Here is a 23,927-nt window from a genome sequence, read left to right as displayed (position 1 = left end):
GGCAGGTGGTAGGAATCAGTATTTCGTGAACTGTTGTCCTTGTGGTTTCAATTCTGTCTGTTGGTGATAGGCTACCATAACTTAGTTCCCTGCTACTTGGGTCTCTCCATAGCTTAGCTCAAAATATGGCAACTTGGCTCATCAGAGCAAGCAAGTGAGAAGGACCTGAGAGCAAAAGGCAAACAGACAAATAGAGAGGGGAAACCAGACAGAAGTCAGTGTCTTTCTTAACCTAATTGCAGAAATGACATACCACTTTTTTTGTTCATATTCTATTCATTAGAAGTGAGTTTGTAGGAGGAGATTACATAAGAGCATAAATTCCAGGAGGCAGGGATCATTGGGAACTTTTCAAAAGCTGCTTAAAATATAATTTCAGAGAATTTATTAAAGAATATGGGGATAGTAATATATTAATTCATTACATACTTAGTGTCTCACAAGTCATTTATACAAATATAATCATTTGTGAAGCAGTTTCTTAAGATATTTAAAAAAAATAAGTATGCTGTGACAGCAGTATCATTTTAAAACAATTTTATTTGCATATTGCCTCATTGGTGTCATGCTTGGAAAATATTCATTTGGGCTCAACTTTGATTGAGTCATCAGTCATTCACCCTACTATCTGTGCTTGGGGTGTGATATATGTTGTGATGAGATATAAAAATTGAAAGCATGTGCTCTATTCTCAAGGAACTAACCATCTTGTTGAAAAGAAACTTATAAAATGTGAAAAAAATTCTAAATAGACTTAATGTTTATAAGTGGTAAACAAAATGATGCTGACTCAATTACCCTGAGGTTAGTTGTCAGAGGGAAAAATGAAAATGACCAAGTTGAAGCATTTAGGAAAGGTTTTACGTAGAACTGGGCCTTAAGTTGGGTCTTGAAAAATGGTGAGTGCATTTGTCATTCTTTTGCCTACAAAAGCACAAGCCTTCTTAATGTTTGGGGAGTTGTCAAGTGTGTATTTTCTGGCAAGAAGAAACGTCCTACTTCCCAAAGTACAGATTATCTCCATGCCAACTGGCATGACATGCACTGGCAAATGACTCTGTCTATCAAATGTCCCCACCTAGAATTTTTCATATGGCGCAAATTGGACAGAGATGAAGTAATTGTCTCTGTGGTGGTGAGTAGTGATGTACTTTTTGCTGCGTGGCCCTCCAGACTGCTTTGATTTTTTTCTTGGTTTTCTAAGTCTAGTTTTCCAGTCTCCCAGTGACTCTAGGTTATGAATAAATTCCTTTTTTTTTTTTTTGCTAAGATAGCATCTGTTATCTTGCTTGTAGTCAACACCACCACCAAATGTCATGTAGGTGCAGAAGCATGCTTTGTTTCGGGTTAGGGAGACAGCGTGCACAGAGGGTTGTGGCCTTACATTACAGCAGTGGTATTTTAATACAGTTTGGTATTTTTCAGTATAATTAATAACATAGACAGATGTGTATGTCTGATCCAGTAAGCATATCTGCAGCAAGAACGATGAAGTAAACAGAGGATGCTAATTAGACAACACCTGTCTCTGATAAAGATGAATGTGCATATTCTGAGTCTTAAAATTGGAGAAAGCTTTATGCAACTTCATGGAATTAGGAACTGGAAGAAAGTAGTTGCTGTCAAGCTCTTGCCGTGATAACAGAAGAATTCCCATCTGCTCTACAGTCAGCCCTCCATGCAGTAGTTTCTCTACTGGAAAATGGGACTTGTGATGGAAAAAATCAGCCAGAGTAAGCTGTTATCCAGGATTGGGGAGGATTGGGTAAAGGAGAGGAAGCTGCTGGGATGGGACATGTGATTCAAGGGCCAGAACTCCTCTCTCATTGTTCTCTTTCCTTTTTCTAGGAAAGGAATTTCTGCACAGTATTTGGAGATGGAGAATACCTTGGTTTCTCCAAAGTTGCCCTGTGTCTAGGTAGGGGCCAGCACTTTGGATATGGAGTGATTTCTAAACACAGCTAAGTGCCGGACAGTTTACTCAGGAAGTCACGCTGCTTGCTGATGCTTTATTGCAGCCACTGGAAAGATCTTAAATGTATAAAGGAATATTTTTTAGTTATTAACCCAGCCTCTAAAGATAATATTTTATTACTGCATCCCGGAACTAGATGGCTTTAGGAGAGACTATAAAACCAATAAAACATGCAGCCTAGCCTAATATGAAAGTCAAGGTAATGCTATTTTAGTAAACATCGAAATCCATCTAAAGCCATCTGCATTTTTAATTACGTTAACCTCTCTGCCAGACCTTCCTGACCCGAAAGAGAAACTGCTCTAGAGCGACACTCGATTTTGTGCATATTAATGAGCAGTCAGCTTCTGAAACGTGTGGAGTTCATTTCCAAGCTGAAGTTGTCATAGGACTCCTTTAGCATTCTATTTCAGTTGGGCCCACAAGTACTGGGAGTGCAGAGTTAACAGCACATTTCCCTCTGACTTCATCATTTACCAGTGAACCTAAATAGCATTTTGAGAAGAGTACATAATAAATGCATTCAGACACTGCAGCTGTTTTCTGTCTGTTTTCCAAACACATAATGTGCTAATTTGGAAAAAAATCAACAACAGCTGCAAATATATGTCAACAGCAAGGTCTTCAAGGGAAGGCCTTAATAGGTTTTGTTAATCAGTGGTGAACCAGGTGTGAATAAATAATTAACACACTTGATAACAGAGCCCTGTAGCCACTAATACTATAGCTAAAGTTCTGATAGCCTTTCCTTTAAGTTCAGGATTTCCCTGCAACATTGAAAAAGAAAAATACTTAAGGGCTACCAATGCCATAAAGCTAGAATAAGCTTTCAAAATAAGAATATCAAATATGGATATCAAGAAAGAAACCTCACATAACTTAGAATGCATTTTTCTTTTATAAATAAAAGTAGATATCGAATAATACATTTCATTGGCACATTATTTTTTTTTAAACAAAGAGGTGCTATTTATGAATCTAGGTATGCTTAAGTAAAATTTAGCCCATATAGAACATATCAGTGTATTTATTAGCATTCTATTTATACAATTTTCCTTTTGAAGATGGGAAATGCCATAATATAAAAGATACATGGCCTTAGCAGCAAGTAAGCATGAAGTGCATACCAGAACTCTGGGGTTATTACCTTTAAATCCTGTGCTGTGAGTGTCAATAAACCTACCTGCATTTTAATTTCTACTGCGTAAGGGAGTAGAACAATGCATAAGACATTCACTAATTTTATTGAGTGTAAATATAATGATGGAATCTGAACTTCTGTGGATAGTAATTAACCAACATGACAGAAAGATCTTTATTTTATAGGAGACTGTACGGCGCACTTGGGTTTAGATTATGCGGGTGGTTCTTAGAGTGGTCCCAGGACCAGCAGCACCATGACCTAGGAACGCATAAAATTTAAGGCCCTAGCTCAAACCTACTAAGGTAGAACTGTGGGGGCTGGGGCCCAGAGATCCATAGGTTAAGAAGCCCCTTCAGGTAATTTTTAAATGCTTGCTAAAATTTAAGGCCATTTGTCTAGACTTGTCACTTATTTGTATTACAGAGTAGTGTTAATTGCCAAGTGCATGGTTTGATGAGTAAGGCCCACATCTGGGGACAAAAGCTGTTTAGTGTCCCACTCTGTCAGAGAAAGCAGCAGCTGCTGGTGTCCTGTCACCATGAGGCTGGCTGAGAGGCACACCAGATAGCAGGAACTCATTTGCTAGCAAATTATTTTTCTACTGATGTAAGAAGAGGACTGTGTGGGAGAAAGGTCATCAATGAGAGAGAAACATGAAGAAGTGCAATGTTCCCAAGGGAAGCTTGTTCTCCCCCTTTTTCATCTCAGGGGTGTTGAGGAGATTAGGGGTATTTTACTGTACAAAGTTAAAGGTGGAAACTGCAATTGACAGTAATTGCCACTGTGAAAACTTTCAATCCTCCAGCGATAGAGGAATTGATGTTAACCTATCAGCAAGTATTTGCAATCAGCAGAGTGTCCAAGGGGACAGTGGCAGAAGATGCTATGTTATCAAGCATAGAAGCCAGATTATAGGACTTTTGCATAGATAAAATGAGCATGTCAGAAAATGCTCAGAATTAAGCCATCTTGCCTCTCTTTCATCACACCCAGTAGCATTTTTCAAGAACTTCTTTTACAAGAGAGCCATTCATGAATGGGGTGGACGACTAGTAGCAGAAGATGAGGAGAAGAAAGAGCTAGACGTGAAACAGTGAAAGCCCCCACTCCCCCACACTCATTGCCATGAACTGAATAATTGTGTTCCCTTCCCCCGATTTCATATGTATTTGGAGGTGGGGCCATTAGGAAGCAATTGGGGTGAGGTGAGGTCGCGAGAATGTGGCACTCATGATGGAATTGGTACCCTTATAAGAGGGAATAACAGAGAGTTTGCTTTCTCCTTTCTTCTGAGTGCACACCCTGAGGATGGAGCATGTGGGCACAAAATACAGTAAAAAGGTAAGCCAGGAAGAAAGCCTTCACAGGAAGCCAGCTCTGCCAGTGCCCTGAGACTTCAGCCTCCAGAAATGTGAGAAAATAAATTTCTGTTGTGAAGCTACCCTGCCTACGGTATTTAGTTTTGGCAGCCATTGCCGATTAAAACATTAATTAAGCTTTGTTCTTTATTCATCAGGATTCTCTTGGCTCCGGGGAGAGAAGGCATTATCTAGTCCTCCAATGTTCAGGAACATTGTATTTTTTCAAAAGCAAACTCTTCCCCTTTGGATCCTCTTGTTAGGTCTGAGGGGGGTGAGTACTTGGTTGTGGGAAGGCACTTTTTAGCCAGCCTTGTGGGGAGGTGGCTGGTAGTGTTTTCAACTTATTGATGGATATGATCACCTTTTACTCTCAACTGAGAGCTTTGTCCCTAGGCCCAGCACTTGATACTGAAGGGTATCCTAATATACTCATTATCTGACCCTAGTTTATGACCTTAGATTAGTTAAATAATTGTTCTGTTTATATATATATATATATATTATTGATTTTTTACAGAGAGGAAGGGAGAGAGATAGAGAGTTAGAAACATCAATGAGAGAGAAACATCGATCAGCTGCCTCCTGCACATCTCCCACTGGGGATGTGCCCGCAACCCAGGTACATGCCCTTGACTGGAATCGAACCCGGGACCTTTCAGTCCGCAGGCCAACACTCTGCTGTATCCTTCTGTTTCTTTGCTTTTAAATGTTAGGTCGCTTGAACAAGCAAATGATTGCCTAGTACATAATGGACACCCAATAATATCCTTTAATGAGTTTGAAATAAATGAATAATCACACTTTGTTTAAAAATGTGCTTAATTATTAATAGGAAAATGTGCATTAAAAGGCTATACAACTCAGGGAAGTCTTTAAATTAATGGAATACAAGCTAAATTTTGGAAGTCAGAAATGGCAAGTAAGCAAGCATTATACTGCTTTTGTGGCCTTTGGAAAATGAGGAGTCTTTTTCAAAAAGGAGAGTCAAAATTAATCAAGATCATATTATAATTCAACATTTATTGAGAAGTTACCATGTGAGAGACCATGAACTAACCCTTATGACAAATCTCTAATCCTCCCAACCAACCTGATGATGGGTTTCATTAGTGTAGAATTTGAATTGTGTCTCCTTAGAACTAATTTGTTTGAAGTCCAATCTCTCAGTAACTGAGAGTATGACTTATTTGGAGATAGTATCCTTACAGAGAAAATCAAGACAAAATGAGATCAGTGGGGTGGGCCCTACCCCAATATAATCAGGGTCCTTATGAAAACGTTTTCACTTTTTGGACAGACAGGAACACAGGGAAAACATGATGTGAAATGAAGGCAGCAATTGGGGTGATATTCTTACAAGCCAAGGAATGCCAAAGACCACCAGCAACACACCAGAAAGCTAAAGGAGATGCATGGAACAGATTCTCCCCCCTAGGCCTCAGAAGTAGCCAACTCTACCAAAAACATTGATCTTGAACTTTTAGCTTCCAGAACTGTGAGGGAATCAACTTTTGTTATTTAAGACACCAAGTTTGTGGAGCTTTGTTAACACACCCACGAAAACAAATAGAATTAATATTCTATTTTATAAATGAGGAAAATGGGTATAAGAACTCCTTAATAAGTAGGGTAACAGACTGACTCTACTGTGGTCCTCATGATCCTAACCTCCCCATGTTCATTTTCTTGTGGTCTCTACCCCTTGAATGTGTGTGGAACCTGTAATTTATTTCTGATCAATAGAATATGACAAAGGTGATGGGACACACATGATTGATGATCTATACTGGATTATATTATACTAGAGGCCCGGTGCACGAAAATTGTGCATGGGTAGAGTCCCTAGGGCTGGCCAGTGATCAGGACCGACCTGTGGGGCAACCAGCAGAGCGATCAGTGGACCCCCACTGGCACCCGTCTTGGTTGGCCTGGGGCCTGCGGGCTGGGGGCAGCTCCTGCATTGAGTGTCTGCCCCATGGTGGTCATGTCATAGTGACCGGTTGTTCCACTAGTTGTTCTGCCATTCTGTCAATTTGCATATTAGGCTTTTATTATATAGAATACGATTATAAAGTGTGTCTTACTAAGGGACTTTCTCTTTTGCTGGCTTTGGGGAAGCAAAACATCATGTCATGCCCTCCCATATAGAATGGGCTATGCGTCAAGTGACTGAGGGCTGCTTCAGGCTGACAGCCAGCAAGAAACTGAGGCTTCTGAGTCTGGCAGCCTGCGAGGAAATGAAAGCTGCCAACATCTACATGCATTTGGAAGCGGGTCCTTCCTTGGGGAAGACTCAGATGAAAGCACAGCCCTGGCGAGCACCTTGATTGTAACCTTGAGGAAGACTCAACTAGGCCCTGCCCAGATTCCTGACTACAGGAACTGGGAGATAACGCCGTTTTTTTCAAGCCGTTTTATAAAGTTTACCACTTTTGAGTTTGTAATAATGTTTTGTTTTGTTTTTGCAGCTAGTTAACTAACACAGGTGGTATTACTTCCTTAAATCTCTATTGTTGGCAGACAAAAAAAAAACCCATCCACATTTTAATGCATAAAGGACTTGAGCAAAATATTAGAGATTTTTTTTTTTTTCAAATCAGCATCCCACTGTAAAGGAGTTACACTTAAAGACCCGTGGTGAAATAAGGATTCTGAATTTAGAGTCAGAAGACTTGATTTTAAGCCCCATCACTGTTACTTATGTGACAGTAAGAAGGACCAGGGGCAAATTTCTTATGTGTCTCCTCTACAATAAAACAGGACTGATGCTGTATGTAAAAGAAGCTAGTATAAGGCATGATATATGCTAGGAATTAATACACGCTGCTTCTCTCCGACTTCTTTACCTCTTTTCATTCTCTGACAGACTATAGTCTGTGGATGCTTAAAGGGATCCCCATATAACTCAAGAGCAAGTGGCTCAATGAGGTTTGGGTGGTTTTAGTTAGTGGTGAAGCTTCTAGCACCCATACAAGATTCAAAGTGAAGGACAGGCATGGATTCAAACCAGAGATGTGTCATGTGGATCTCTGTGAAGTTTGATAAAGATGGGCATGTTGGTTTTCTCTGTGGTTCAGGAAAAAGTTCTTTCTTGCACTGGAGTTTCAGAAAAACCAAACAAGAAGGGCTCTTCATTTTCCATTTGTGAAAGTGCAGTTGGCCAAGCAGTCATTAGGGTTGGGTTATTCTGTTTCTATCTTTTCCCCCGATTCACCTCTCTCACAGATAAATACATTGTGTGGACTGGGAGCTGGGAAGAGATAGGTTAGGACCTTTGAATAAGTTAGACCATGACTGAGGTAAATTAAATAACAAGTGACAGAGGAGGCTGGCATTGAGCCTTCTGATTTTTAGTGACATTACAGATTATAGCATTATTATAAATCTTGTGTAACTCCATGGCACTATCTCAGCTGCTACTTTGTCATATATATATATATTTCTTATTTATATGTATTATTTTTCACAAGTAATATTTTTAATCTACCGGCCTCATTACCTCTGGGTCATACATTCTATGATGAGCTTGGTGTCATTTTAACTGTATAGCAATAGTTGTATGAAACGGATAATTTTGGGCTCAGGGTTGGTAGAAAGTAGAATAAATCTTGCACTGAATAATGAAAACTTAGGGAGTTAATGCCCCAAGGGGCTGAAGTTATAAGGAGGTCCTTTAAAGACCCAAACGAGGAAGTAAGTAAAAGAGACAACCTCAAATGAGCACCCCACCTCAGTGTAGAAGACAGCTCGCCCCCAGCATTTCTGCATGGGAAGCAGTGAGGATTCTGGTGGGAAGGGAGTAGGCAGGGGACTTGTTTCGAAGCCATGTTGGCATAGTGATTCACATCAGATTGAAAGAATCACTTGTGTATAGTAAAGAATAGGAGCTGATGGAAATGAAGACCTAGTATGTAGAAAATCACTTGCCACCATTTTTTTTTTAATCAGCTGTCTAACCTGAGCTGATCTCAATTCTCTCACTTGTAAAATGAGGAGAATAATAACAGACAGCATGTGGGATTGTTGTAAAATAAAGTGTTGCACTCTAGATACTAAGCACAGCAAAGGCTATATAGTAATTGCTCAATAAATGGTGTTTTCATAAATGTTATTTATTACATTATTGGTTAAGAATCTAAAAAGTGATGGTTTATTAAATAAGCCACCACTATTGGTACAAAGAACTGAACATAATACTTGGAACTTATTTTTTTTTCCCTAAAGAGTTTTATGTTTTCTTCTGGATCAAGGTGGCCTTGTATGTCCAGTTATGTACAGAAAATAATTGCTACTAGCTGGCAATGTCCAGGTATATTTGTTTGAATGTGAGGCATGGGATCTGAAAGGAGATAAGGATGTTTGCATTTATTTCAGGCAGTCCAGGGATCTCTTCTCTCAGATTTTGCTAGTAGGATCTGACTGCTTTGTTGTTTTCCATCAAACTGAGGCAGATTTCAAGTTCCCATTCATTTTTTAAAGTCCCATGTATGTATCTTGTTGTGTTTTTTTATACACCTACAAAATCTAGTTTCTCAAAGTGCACATGTGCACAATATTAAACTGGAACTATTCATCACATAAGTGATACTTAGTAGGTAAACAAAGCACATTAACATTTAAACAAAAATGAGTTTTGTCCCATCATGTTACCTGCTTGAGATACAAGAACAGTGAGAAAGAGGCACTGAAAAAAACATACCTGTCGGGAAAGACAATTGAACCTGCAGTAAAGCTGGTTTCCCAGGATGGGGAAATGTTTTATAATGAAGTGTGACTGAATTAAACACCTGGTGGTTGCAATATCCAATTAAATCACCCCTTTTGAACTCAATTTCACTTATGAAGTAACTGTAGTTTTGTTTTTGTTTTTTACAAAACAATGAAATAAGCTCATCAACTGTAAGGATGCTAAAGTGGAACTAAGGTAAAGAAAAGGCCACATTAACATCAAGGCCACATTCCATCTTTGTGTTTATTCATTTCCATAGATCAATTTTGTTAAGCCATTTTATCATATCTGTCTTTACTCACATATATCTAAGTATGAGTTACCAATTTATAGATGTTATTCCTTCTACTCGGTGACTTTTAAAGAGTAGGTATCTTAGAGCCCATATGAACTGCTATAACACAATATCATAAACTGGGTGGTTTAGGAACAGCAAACATTCATTTCTCATAGTTCTGGAGGCTGGGAAATCCAAGATCCACTCCTTGGCCAATTCAGTATCTGGTGAGAGCCCATTTCCTAGTTCATAGATGGTCATCTTTACTCTGTGTCCTCACATATTGGGGAGCTCTATAAGGCCTCTTTTAGAAGGCACTAATCCTAATCACGAGGGTTTCACTTTCATGACCTAATTACCTCCAAATGGCCCCACCTCCCAATATTTTGGGGTTAAGCTTTTAACACATGTATCTGGGCAAGGTGGAAGGAAGACATAACCATTCAGTCCAACCAGTAGTTGATCACAATAATAGGTGATCAGAATAATAATTATTATAACAAAGCAATACTACTATACATAATTATAGCTAACATCTATTCAATGATTTCTTATAGCAGGTATCATCTTAGGATTTTATATGCATGAACTCATTTCATAACAAAGACCCTTCATGATGTTAACCTATCCAAGGTCAATAACAGCTCCCATTTTCTAAATCCAGTCTTGATCCTTCAGCCATAATCTAAGATCTAAGATCATCCTTTCCTGAGATGACTATTGAGATGACTATGTTCTTTCCACCTTGAGCCTTAGCCTGTGATTCACCCTTTTGTCACTATGTAGAAACTTAATTTATTAAATGATTTTTTTCCTCAATGCAAGCTAGCTTTGTTCAGTCTAATAGCTTCAGGAAATACTGCACATTCACTTCCTTTGTCATTAAGTCAATAAGACATCAGGTTCTGGTCAGCATCAAAGGTTCTTAAGAAAAAGCCTCAGGTCAGCTGATCAAGGGAACAGAGTTTTGGTCAAACTGAAGATCACACCTTGACCTCAGTTGTGTTTTAGCCAGCTCCAGGCCCATGGAAACAGAATGACCCTACTGACCACCCCCTCAGGAAATTAGACAAGATGACACTGTGGCTGACATCAGGACCCAACACAGTGATCAGCTACTTCCTACCCTGACCCTAACCAGTCAGTAGAACCCATGACTCCAACTCCAACGTCGCCATGAGTAATGATTTTTCCTGTATATGACCTAACTGCTAGGAGCCATTGGGGAGCAAGGATTTAAAGCACTTCACACCTGTGTCTCTGGAATTGGTGCCATTTCCTCCAATAAACCTTTACTTTTTGATTGGCTGGTGTGGCTCAGTGATTGAGCATCAACCTATGAACCAGAACGTCACTGTTCTATTCCAGGCCAGGGCACATGGCCAAGCGGCAGCTGGATAGATCCCCAGGAGGAGGTGTGCAGGAAGCAGCCAATCAATGATTATCTCTCATCACTGATGTTTCTACCTCTCCCTCTCCCTTCCTCTCTGAAATCAATAAAAAATATATTTTTAAAAAATCCTTTACTTTTTGCTGCAAACACCTGTTCACATTTTATTGGACTTTGATGCATGTAGGCAAACAGACTCCTTTAATTCGGAAACAATTTGTCTAGAATTTTTTTTTAATATATTTTATTGATTTTTTACAGAGAGGAAGGGAAAGGGATAGAGAGTTAGAAACATCAATCAGCTGCCTCCTGCACACCCCCTACTGGGTATGTGCCTGCAACCAAGATACATGCCCTTGACCGGAATTGAATCTGGGACTCTTCAGTCCGCAGGCCCGACTCTCTATCCACTGAGCCAAACTGGTTAGGGCTAGAATTCTCTTTTTTATCCTCACACTACAATTCCAGTCATCCTTTAGTCCTGGTTTTAAATATCATTCTTTTTAGGGAGTTTTTCCTAACCCACTTTGACTGGGATGGAAGCCCCTTCTTTGGACCCAGAGTAGTAGATAAGTCACCTACTGTAGCTCTTACCATGTTGGGAAATTTCTGGTATATGTTTTGATTTTTTTTTTATAATAGAAACCATATGTCACTTATTAATTGTAGCCAATACTTATTTGCTGAAATAATAAGTAATTAGATTTATTATTTTTGTAATCTCATTTAGATCATTTTCCAAATAATTTCTGTGTTATAAAACACATCACAGAAGGTAATGGGCGTGACCATAGCAGGGCAAGGGTTTTCAGTCAGTCCCTAATGAACAATTTTCTTTTGGTAAAAATCCTAGAGAAGTAACAGAAAAGACAGTGACATAGATCCCAGATTATTAGACAGTTCATTCTAAGGATATTGACTTGAAAATGTCCTTAGTCAGGGTTTTATTTGCCCTTTAGTTATTGAGGGATTTTCAAGTCCATTTGAAAAGCATTGCCAAAAATGTATTAGGATGAGTGATTTAAAGCTAATGGTAAGAAAATTGGATGAACAAAAATACAAAAATAAAGAACTGAAAAATGCAAATGCAAAATAAGAATCTAGGCTGCATGGTTCTTTAGAATCAGCAAATTGCTTACATTTTGCAAGATGTATTCATCTGTTTTGTAAGAGTGAAGTAATGTTAAAACTAACTTTAACTAAACTTTCTTATTTTTAATAGGTTTTTGATTATTAATGATACCTCTAGTATGGATGCTTTAAGGACTGACATTTAAATAGGAATGAACCAAGTAGTGTTTAAGTTGCAAACAAATGCTGTGAATAATATATATATATATACTAGAGGCCTAGTGCACGAATTCATGCATGGGTAAAGTCTGGCTGGCCCGCCCCAATGGGTGCCCATTGGGCTGAACCAGTGGCAGGAAGGGATGTGGGCAATTAGCCAGCTGGCCCCGCCCCTGATCAGGGTGTTGGGGGCCAATTGGGGGTGGAGCTGGCTGGGAGGAGGGGCTGGGGTAAAGGGGGGATAAATGTTGACAAAGGAGACTTTACTTTGGGTGGTGAACACACAGAATGACATACAGATAATGTATTATTATAGAATTGCACACTTGACAACTATACTAATAGAATTTTATTTTTAATTAATTGTTTATTTATTTAAATAATTCTTTATAGTTGAAAATATTACAAATGTCCCCCTTTTCCCCCTTGTTGGCCCCCTCCAGCCCACCTCTGACCCCTACCCCAGGCCTTCACCACCCTATTGCCTGTGTCCATGGGTTATGCATATATGCATTCAAGGCTTTGGTTGATTACCTCCTCCCTACCCAACCTCCCCCACCTTCCCTCCTAGATTCTGCACTCTGAAAGCTATATAATTTTATTAACCAATGTCACCTCAATTAATTCAATATTTTTAAAAAAGAAATAAAACTTAGAAAAATTTCAAGTATTCATTATCACATTTTCCCCAATACTTACACTTCATCTTTTATGCTTGTTAGTTTTGTTTGGCTTTGCTTTGTTTTAAAATCCTTAAGGCCTCCTAGCACCTTGTTACTCTAGGGTGGACCAGAAACCAGCATCAAAGGCATTTGATGGGAGTATTTTTTGAAATGCAGACCGTTAGATCCCATCCAGAGCAACTAGATCAGCCCCGGCCTTTTGCTGGGTCCTCAGGTGATTATCACAGGCACATTAACGTCTCTCTCACTACCCTAGCATGTCATCAGAATGCTTTCTAACAGCCTTGGGAACCAGAGAGCACACACAGGTGTTATAATCTCTCCATGACCAGCTACTCACTCCATTTGGATATGCCTGTACTTCCCAGGGGAACGGAAGTGATTTAATAAGTAACCAGCTTTCAGATTCACTCTGGTTCCCAACTACAGCAATTCTTATTTCCCTACGTTTGAGCTCACTTGATTTCTATCTGTAGGACTCCCTTACGACACCTCCTATTTCTGGGATCAACTCTTATGTAAGAAGAAAAGGCCCAACAACTCCAACCTTGTGTTCTGTGGTTTAGTCTCATGGCATGCCCAGTGGTCCCCTGATTCCCACAGTTGGCTTCTCTCTTGTTCACTGCTCCTATATGCATCTTTCTCAAGATTGTAGTTCCTTTCCTTTTTTTTATTGTTTAAAGTGTTACAAATAATAGCACATATGTCTCCTTTCCCCCCCGCCATTGGCCTCTCGGTGGGCCCTCACAGCTCCTCAGCAGGCACTGCTCCTCCTCACACACCAGGAAGCTGAGGGGACGGAAGGTCAGGCACACCTGTCCAAGGTCTCCTTTTTGCCCCTCCGGCCTCCCCCACCCCCCGGCACATGCCCTCACCCCCCTAGTGTCTGTCTACTTCCTTTCCTTCTTTCTGTCCTTTCTGGTGCCTGGTACCTGTTCCCCTGTGGTCTTACCAAAAGGTTACCTCCTGGATTTTCTGGTGACTCCTGTCTGCTCATACATTCTATTATCTAGTTTTTGCTGTTGTTGCTGTTTGTTTTTATTTTTTGTTAATCCTCACTCGAGGATATTTTCCATTAATTTTTTAGGGAGAGTGGGATAGAGAAGGAGAGAGAAACATCAATGAGAGATGTGAGAGAAACACATTGATTGGTTGACGCCAGCACAAACCCCCACCAAGGCCCCAGTGTGGGAGGAGCTTGCAACCAAGGTATGTGCCCTTGACTGGAATCAAACCAGGAACCCTTAGATCTCTCCGCTGGGCCAAACTGGCTAGCACTATAGTTTAGTTTTGATATTCAGTTCTAGTACACTATGCAGCACTACCTTAGTGTTATGCTTCACCCAAAACAGAATAACAAATATAGGTCAATGTGTAACATATTAGTTATTATGGGTATAATTTTTAAAATGTACAGATTAATTATAAACTTGAAAAAATCGTCTAGCTTTCCTTTAACTCTATATTCTCTTGGTGCTTGATGATCAACAGTTTGATATTTAACATTGCTCACCTTAGAAAAATGTGGTAACATTGGGCATTTTAGATATTTTATGCAGAATCCACTAAGGGCAGAAAAAATTATTAATTCATTATGTGAAATGGAAGTTTTGGCAAAAAACAGAATCTACAAAAGTTTAGCAAACAAATGATAAAGTTCATTCAGACAATTACACTGAAAAGAAAAAGTTTTAGTGTCGGGTCTATTATTTGAATGTGAAGAAAATCAAATCAACCTTAAATGTATGCTGCCTGTTTATTTTCCTGGCCCAGGTTTATTACTGTCTTTGGGATACCGTGTTTTAATATATGTACCTGTCTACAGTGAAGAGAGAACATCATGTTTTTCTAGAAACTGACTTCTGTGCCTGAATTTTCTCTTATTTGTGCTCTGGGACTTCCTAAGTGATGCCTGAAGTCTAACATCTCGGAACAAAATGTATTCATTTCTCTCTGTTGTGTTACATTTAATCACTTCTATTGTCAGCATGCCCTCCAGAATTCAAAAAACCCTCTTTGTCCACCAGGAAATATTACATATCTCATCTTTACTTGGATGAACACAAAACTATATTGCCACAATCCCCTCTCACTGGCTTCTCAGCATTTACTTTTTCTGTCTCCAAATAGTTCTGTTTATGGCTTTCAGATAATCTGAAATGCCTCCTTCTTATCACCATGCCGGTTTGTTTACTGAAATTATTCCACTTCTACAAAACAGAAAATTGTTTCAAACTGTACCACCATATTAAAAAAAAAACTTTTATAATTGAAGATTTTATGTATATATGTATACTTGTGCCTATGTCCTTATCTTATTGTACACATATATATAGGAAAGTATTCAAAAATATACAGATGAGTGAATTTTTATAAACTGAGTACACTCATGTAACCAGTTCCTGACCAGGGGTGGGCAACCCCTGGCACGTGTGCCAAACATGGCACGCCAGTAACTTTTGCTGGCACGCGAAACCCTCTCTTATAATATTCCATTTACATTTTTTTTCTTAATATTGACTTTTTTATTTTTCAGATAAATTCAGTGTAGGTGAATCTTCAATAAGTAAATAATTTTACATAACAAGTTATCTTAAAGACCATAGACATGGATTGACGAGAGGGGGGAAGAGCGCATCTTAGATCAATCACTTTACATAACATGCATACATTAAAAAATAAATGTATTTTTCATCATCAATCCTCATGTTTTTGTCGCTCGAATGAATTTTATTATTTCTTCAAGGTTCTTCACATACATACACCTTAAGAGATATCAAGTAGGTGTAAGATGTTCTCAAAGAATTAGGGTTGGCATGCAGAAGAATTTTGAGTCAGAGATTTTGCTGGTTTTGGCACACACTCACAAAAAGGTTGCCCACCCCTGTCCTAGACCAACATTTCTCTTCACTCCTTTTAACCACTTTGGTTAAGGCTAAGACTTCATTCAGAGTTGCCCTTTTTCTGGGCTCCCCACCACCATTGGTCAGAATGGGTTAGGTCAGTGGTCGGCAAACTGCGGCTTGCGAGCCACATGCGGCTCTTTGGTCCCTTGAGTGTGGCTCTTCCACAAAATACCAACTTCTGCGCATGGGCCACGAAGTTTCAATTGCACTGTATGTGCTCTCCCTCATGTGGTACTTTGTGGAAGAGCCACATTCAAGGGGCCAAAGAGCTGCATGTAGCTCATGAGCCGCAGTTTGCCGACCACTGGAGGTTATATTGCCATAATAAACAGCCCAATTTTTTTTCTAATATATTTGTGTTGATTTTGAGAGAGAGAGGAAGGGAGAGGGATAGATAGAAACATCGGTGAGAGAGGAAGTCATCCATTGGCTGTCTCCTGCATGGCCCCCACTGGAGGACAAGCCCGCAACCAGGGCATGTGCCTGACTGGGAATCGAACCGGGTGACCTCTTAGCTCCTGGGCCAATGTTCAACCACGGTTCCACAGCAGCCTGGCCAGCTGGATTCTTAATGGGTTAAAAGACTAAAGAATTGTTCTTTGCAATTCTGCGTATCATTTAGGGCCCCTGAAGCTCTGCTGCACTTTAACTTTATTCATATTTTGAAGTGTTTTCTCTCCTGGCAAGAGGAATGAATTATGGAGAATTGTATTCAGGTACTTGAAGCTTTCATTGTTCATCTTCTCTTTCAACATCTTCCTTTGTATGCTATATGACCCTATGTTTCCTTGAAGGGCTGGCCCCATTTTCTAGTTTACAGCTGTAAACGTTATCATCTTCAACATAATCAGAGTGCTATTGATTGCATACTCACTATTAAGTACCATGTATACTTAGTATTGAATAGTGTGCTTAGACTTAAAGTCAAACAGTTTAAATAGGAGATATGGATCAGAGTCATAGGGCATAATATCACGTTGGGTGATACTGAAGGGTTTTTGCTTAAGAGGCTACTTTTCCCTATTAGTCTGTACAATACTATCAAAATCGCATTCAAAACTGATAATGTGGGTTTTGGCCAAACCTTAAAGTTCCTGCTTTATACTTAGAGGATTGTAAGGTAGGCAAAAAAAAATTATGTCCTAATTTTTTTTATGTCATACCTAAGAAATTTTGTTTAATCTCAGTTCACAATGTTTTCTTTTTCCTATGTGTTCTAGAAATTCTGTCATTTTAGGTCTATGATCCTTTTTGAGTTGATTTTTATACATTATAAAATATGAATCAAAGTTCCAATTTGATTTGCATATGGATATCCAAATATTCTAGCACCAATTTGCAGACAAAACTGTCATTTTCCATTGAGGTGTCTTTTGCAGCTTGATCAAAAATCAATTGTCAATATACACGTGGATCTATTTCTAAACTCCATTTTGTTTCATTTTCATGTTTACCATTATGCCAAAACTACAGCTTATTAATTAATATAATCTTATAATGGTATTAAAATCATATAATGTAAATCCCCTCAATTTTTCCTCTTCTTTAAGGTTTTTTAAAGCTATTTTAAGTTCTTTGCATTTCCAAGTGCATATTAGAATTGACTTGTCAATTTCTACAAAAAATCCTGCAGTGATTTTCATTGGGATCACATTAGATCTGTAGGTAACTGGGGAAAATTAATAAACTAACAATATTAAGCTTTCTGAACTATAATTCTTTTATTTGGATCTTTAGTTTATCTCTACAACATTTTCTTATTTTCAGTTTATTGGTTTTGTGCATCTTTAGTTAGGTTTATGACTACATATTTTATCATTTTTCATACTAATGTATGTGGTATTTAACTTTTCCCCAAATATTAGCATAACTGTTATATTTATTTTAGTGATTGCTTTAGGGTGTCTAGTATATATCTTCAGCTTACCACAGTCTATTGCCAAGGATATTATTCTACTTCTCAAATAGTATATAGATCTTTTTAAAAAAAATATATTTTATTGATTTTTTACAGAGAGAAAGGGAGAGGGATAGAGAGTTAGAAACATCGATGAGAGAGAAACATCGATCAGCTGCCTCCTGCACACCCCCTACTGGGGATGTGCCCGCAACCAAGGTACATGCCCTTGACCAGAATGTAACCTGGGACCCTTTAGTCTACAGGCTGACGTTCTATCCAGCGAGTCAAACCGGTTAGGGCTAGCATATGGATCTTAAAACAGTATACTCTCCATTTCTGTCTCCTTCCTCACCATCCTACTAAAAAACATAAAAACAAACAACCCACCCCACCTTCCCTCAAAACCTCCCCAACCCTGGCCTCTCTGATACGTTGTCCTGTTTATTCTAGCTGCCTTGGTGATGTGATGGTGGAAGGAGCAAAGGGGGTGATACACTTTGAAAATGAAGTTAGGGGTCACAAGCTGAGGAATGCAGGTGATCCCTAGAAGTTGAAAAGGGTGAGAACATGCATTCTCCACTCAGAAACTCCAGAAGGAATTAGCTCTCTTATATCTTCACTTTAGTCGATTGAAGTTAATTTTGACTGTGGACCTCCAGAACGGTAAGATAAATTCATATTGTTTTAAGCTACTAAGTTTGTAGTAATTTATCACAGCAGCAATAGGAAGCTAATACATTTCCCATGTCTTAGGAGCCACTGCCTTTTGATTATTGTTGTCCGGTGCTTTAAAAATCATTCTTTTTATGTTGTGTTTGTTCATTAGCTTTTGGGTATTCCAGTTTGGAGAGTAAATAAAATTTCTGTTACTCCATCAGGATTGAAAGTGGAAATCCAAGTATGTTTTGTAATTTTCAGGCAATAAACATGGAGCAATTTCTAAATCCCTTGAAGATACAAGCATGGAGTTGCTTATTTTAGGCATAAAGGTTAGTATTTTGAAGTATGTGGATTTTATGCAGTTGATGGATTGATGGTAGGGATAGTGAGTGATATAAAGATGATGTCCTTCCTTGTGCGATAGAAAAAGAAAGAGAGATTTATATATTGTGTAGTGGAAGTAGCATAGTATGGTGAGAAGGCAAAGAACTTTGAGTCAGAACTCAGTTTATTTTCAAATTTTAGTCCCTTCTTTGTGAGTGAGACAAGACATTAACACCTTTGAGCCTTGATTCTGTCATGTGTAAAACAAGAATAATGTTCTATGATTGTTGCAAATCTACACTAATAAAAGAGAAAGATGCAAATTGACCATACCTTTGTGATGCCCACCAGCCAATCAGGAGTGAGTATGCAAATTAACCCAACAAAGATAGTGGGTTAATTTGCATACACAGCCACTCCAGGCCTCTGGGCAGCATGGGAAGGCGGAAAGGTGACTGCAGCCGGAGCGAAGGAAGTGCCGGCAGCCAGAGTAAGGAAAGCCCATTCTTGGACGAATCTTTGTGCATCGGGCCTCTAGTAATGAGCATAAAGGACTGGGCCTAATGCTTGGCACATAGTAAGGATTTAATAAAGAAAATTTCCCAATTTATTATGTCTTCTAATACAAAAGTGAAGCATTAGACAGCAGAATCGTGGGAGCTGGCTATCTGCTCCTCTTAAAAACAGGCAGGGAGGGGGAAGGAGTGTCTAGATCAGGGGTCCTCAAACTACGGCCTGCGGGCCACATGCAAATACAAATATTGTATTTGTTCCCATTTTTTTTCTTCTTCGAAATAAGATATGAGCAGTGTGTATAGGAATTTGTTCATATTTTTTTAAAAACTATAGTCTGGCCCTCCAATGGTCTGAGGGAAGTGAACTGGCCTCCTGTTTAAAAGGTTTGAGGACCCCTGGTCTAGATGCCTGGCTATGTTAGCAAGGGGTCTTGGATAAAAGTTGGAAAGTTAAGGAAGAGATTACAAATTTCTGTAAGATAGGTAATATTGTATAGTTAACGTTGGGAGTTGAACTGTTTGTAAGAAGTTTTCAAATTGGAACTGTCCTTTAGTTTCAAGGGTAAGAACTGAGCCAACACTTTGAGCCAAAAAACAAAACAAAAATGGTTTCATAGAATATACTTAGAAAGATTGGGTTAATTAGTATCCGAGTAAATCTAAAACTTTTTTGGCTCTATCCAGCCCCTTGATGGAACCACCATCTCCCTCATGAAAGCTGGGGTTCACATAAAAGGAAAAACAGCATATATTCAATGCCCAGAATTTACAGTTTTTGCTCTTGAGCCAGAGGACTTCACAAACCCCACTCCTTTTATTTTGGGTTTCCTTCTCCCAACCTCTGATTTCAGCTCCGCCCCTTGACATTGACTGATTGCCTTTTATCTTCATTTGCCTCCAACATTTCACACATGTTGATCCCCTTGGTAACTTCCTGCCTGCATCTGGCCCAGGGACTTCTGTCCTTTAAAAACCTTCTGGATTCAGCCAAAACCGGTTTGGCTTAGTGGGTAGAGCGTCAGCCTGCGGACTGAAGGGTCCTGGGTTCGATTCCGGTCAAGGGCATGTACTTGGGTTGCGGGCACATCCCCAGTAGGAGATGTGCAGGAGGCAACTGGTCGATGTTTCTCTCTCATCGATGTTTCTGACTATCTCTCTCCCTTCCTCTCTGTAAAAAATCAATAAAATAAAAAAAATAAAAAACCATCTGGATTCAAACAAGGAACTTACACATGCAAAGGTTGTTTTAGGTCACCGAAGGAGGAACGCATGAGGCCAGAATGGTGGGGATTATGAATTTATTCCATCATCCCCACAACAGGTGGCTGAGCCTGGATGGCTCCAGCATCCAGTGACAGGAGTCAGTGGCTTGTAAAGGACTTTTGGTGGGTTTTTTCTGGACGGAGAATTCTTTATGCATGCCCGGAGGGGAGATTATGAAATGTGGTCACCACAAGTGAAATGTGATCTCAGCAAACGGAGTATCCATAGTGAAATTACATAACTTCTTTTGCAAACGCAATACCCTAGATTATAGGCAGGTAAGAACGTCAGACAGTTGAGATACTTTGAAGAATTGTTTTGTATTATTTAATCCATTAAGATAATATCCTTGACCTTAAGAATGGTCTATGCCAGTGGTTCTCAACCTCCTGGACCTTTAAATATAGTTCCTCATGTTGTGACCCAACCATAAAATTATTTTTGTTGCTACTTCATAACTGTAATGTTGCTACTGTTATGAATCGTAATGTAAATATCTGAGATGCAGAATGGTTTTAGGCAACCCCTGTGAAAGGGTCGTTCGACCGCCAAAGAGGTCACAACCCACAGGTTGAGAACTGCTGGTCTATGCAAAGAAAGTATGTTGCTAATTTGTAAATGAAGATTGCAGAGAACATCTAGTGCTTCTCAACATTTAAAGGGCCTGAAAATCACCTTGGGATTTTATGAAAATACTGATTTGGAATCAGAAAGTCGAGTGGGGCCTAAACTTCTGCAATTATCGCGTATAGCAAGCTCCCAGGTGTTGTATCCATGCTGCTGGTTCTTGACCTATAAGCAGTAAATTTACAGGATTGGGGATTAGAGCAATGACAGCTTAATGGTTAAAACCCATTAGCCATTTTGAAATCCACTATTGGCCACCAAGTACATTTTTTACCTATTTGAGATGAACATATCCCATGGTTTTTAAGGTCTTTAAAAATAGTATTAGTAAAATATGCCTTTTATTTTAAAATTTGGAATATTAAGAAAGAGATCACAAATTTCTATGTGGTAAGTAATATTATATAGCTCAAGTTGTGACTTGAACTGTTTGTAAGATGTTATGTTTTTCATAATGTTGATTTTATACCATTGATCATTTCTCTTATATAGCATATTCTATCTTAGAATCAGTCCACCGGATATACATCCATTGGAAAGTAAAGATGAAGTTGGCAAACTTCTGCTGATTATTTTTGTGATCATAATGTAAATAAAATGAGTTGAACATTGAATGAGTTAAATCATTAAAATAACAAAGTTGTCTATAAAGTACTCAAAGTTTATGTCCTCCTCCTTACCCTCCCATAAGTGTTCTGATCAACAGATCTATTGACACTGATTGTAATATGTTCATATACATGTTGCCTAAAAATCAAAAATGAAAATACTGGATGAGAAAATATCTGAATCCAAGAAAAATCTCTGAAAACTTAAATAGCAACAATTAGAAGAGAGCAAATCAGTAACATTGAAATCTATGTTTTTTTAAGGCAAAATTTTTGAGGAATAATTGTATTGTACCCTGCGAATCACACAAGGATGCCTCAAGAAGTAGAATTGAGGAGCCACATTTATTTCGGAGCCGGTGGCTACGAAGTGGCAAATGATCTCCAAATCTCGTAGTGCCTGAGTGAGAGCCGTAGCCAGCTTATAAAGGCAAAATCCACATCCTGCTAGACATTGGAATGTGGAATTATCTTGAGAAAGCAGTTTTACAGAAGCAAAATTGAGCAAAGTTAATAATCTCCAAAGGTTATCTATAGTTTCAGTTCCTGGAGCCACTGAGTCATCGGAAAGCATTCCCGGAGCCACTGAGTTAAGGAAAGCAATTTTGTGGTTCTGGTCCTCAAACAGAGGAGAATAAGGTGATGAGTCAGAAGAAAACCAGAATAATCTTTGTGATGTGGGTGGCAACATAATGAGGTGATTTATGTGAGTTTCCAGGTCTCAATCTGGAAACTGAGGTAACTACCCTATTAGTTAAGCAAGCAGGTGTGTACAGAAGGCAGAATAGCAGGGTTAAAATTCAAACAGCAGTCTTTATCTGAGATGAATGCTACTATGCTTCATAATAAATAAATTTCCAATTAAGTTATATTTTTAATTGAAAAATATGATTATATAAAAATATTTAATAGATGAGAATCAAATAAATGTTCTTTATCAGTAGCATTCCAAGAATAATTACTATAGAAAAATGCAATTTTATTATCCCTTTAATAATGTTTTTACCTCATGTGGGCAAACATTCCACTGCCAAAAATATTGTTTTTATGCAGCTTACATTGGTTTTGTTTATCCATGGCTCTTCAGGTCCTCTATTATGCTTAAACTTAATATACTCTGTACTAATAAAACACTGCTTATGTTTTCAGTGCACTAATAGAAATGTATTTTCAATAAAGGGTTTGAACCAAAATAAAATTATATAAGATAGGTTTGCTTTAAAAATAAGACACTTTGCTTTTTCCACAATTTCCTTTTATTTCTTTGGTTGTTATTTCTAATTACTAGAGAGGATTTCATATTACCTTTTCATACAGTTATATCTTGCAGTGCTTATGACAAAGTTGGATGTTACCATGGAAATCCTTGTCCTACCACAAATTTTACATTCTAATGTTGATGTAATATTAAGATGATCATGGATTGTAGTTGTGCAAAATTTAAAACATTTGGTAATAGATGATAAGAATTAAAATTTTAAACACTCAAAGGTTAACAAATTTATGCTACAATGTGACTATCTCCAAGATTCCTTTTTCTGTTAGGAATATTTAGAACCATTAGCATATTTAGCAAATTTAGAATATCTTATACAATAAAGAAAATCCTCTTAAATTAATTGAATAAAGGTGTTCTGAGATTGCTAGTTTCTCTAGAAAAATCACTTACCACAGGTAAGTATGTCCTTTTTTCATAAATGTAAGTCCTCATTTATGAAAAAAATATTAATCAGTGTATTAAATTACCATTGTAATATTTTATGTACATTTTCTACTGTACAATTAAAAATAAGACATTTCAGAGACACAAGGTCATATCAATGAAAAGCAAGACAAACAATAGACAAGTAAAAGAGACTTGTAGAGAGTCCAAGTAATGAAGATATCCAAAGAAAAAATAGGAAGGATCAGTGAGAGTAGCATAGAACTAGAAAATATTCTTAAAAAGAAGTGTACATTTTTGATGAATATGTAATGAAAAATAGAATTTAACAGAACTAACTTAATTTTCTAATTTAACAGAAAATAGAACTATAACAGAATTTGAAAAACTATATGAGTGGGCTAAACTATAGATTAGGCATAGTTAAATAGAAAAAGTCTTTGAATAGGTGGATGAGTCAGAAGAAAACCTGAAGACTGAAATTTGAAGAGACATATAAAATAGAAAAATCCAAGAGGTTAAAATAGAGATATGAGTAAAATGACGGTATAATTTATTTTCAAATTGTGAGTTTTGAGAATGAAAGTTAATAGATGTTATTTCATATACATA

The sequence above is a fragment of the Myotis davidii genome, unplaced genomic scaffold, assembly GCF_000327345.1.
Source record: "Myotis davidii unplaced genomic scaffold, ASM32734v1 scaffold36, whole genome shotgun sequence".
Lineage (NCBI taxonomy): Eukaryota > Metazoa > Chordata > Mammalia > Chiroptera > Vespertilionidae > Myotis > Myotis davidii.
The sequence above is the reverse complement of the archived record's forward strand: the minus strand, read 5'-3'. Positions refer to the sequence as shown.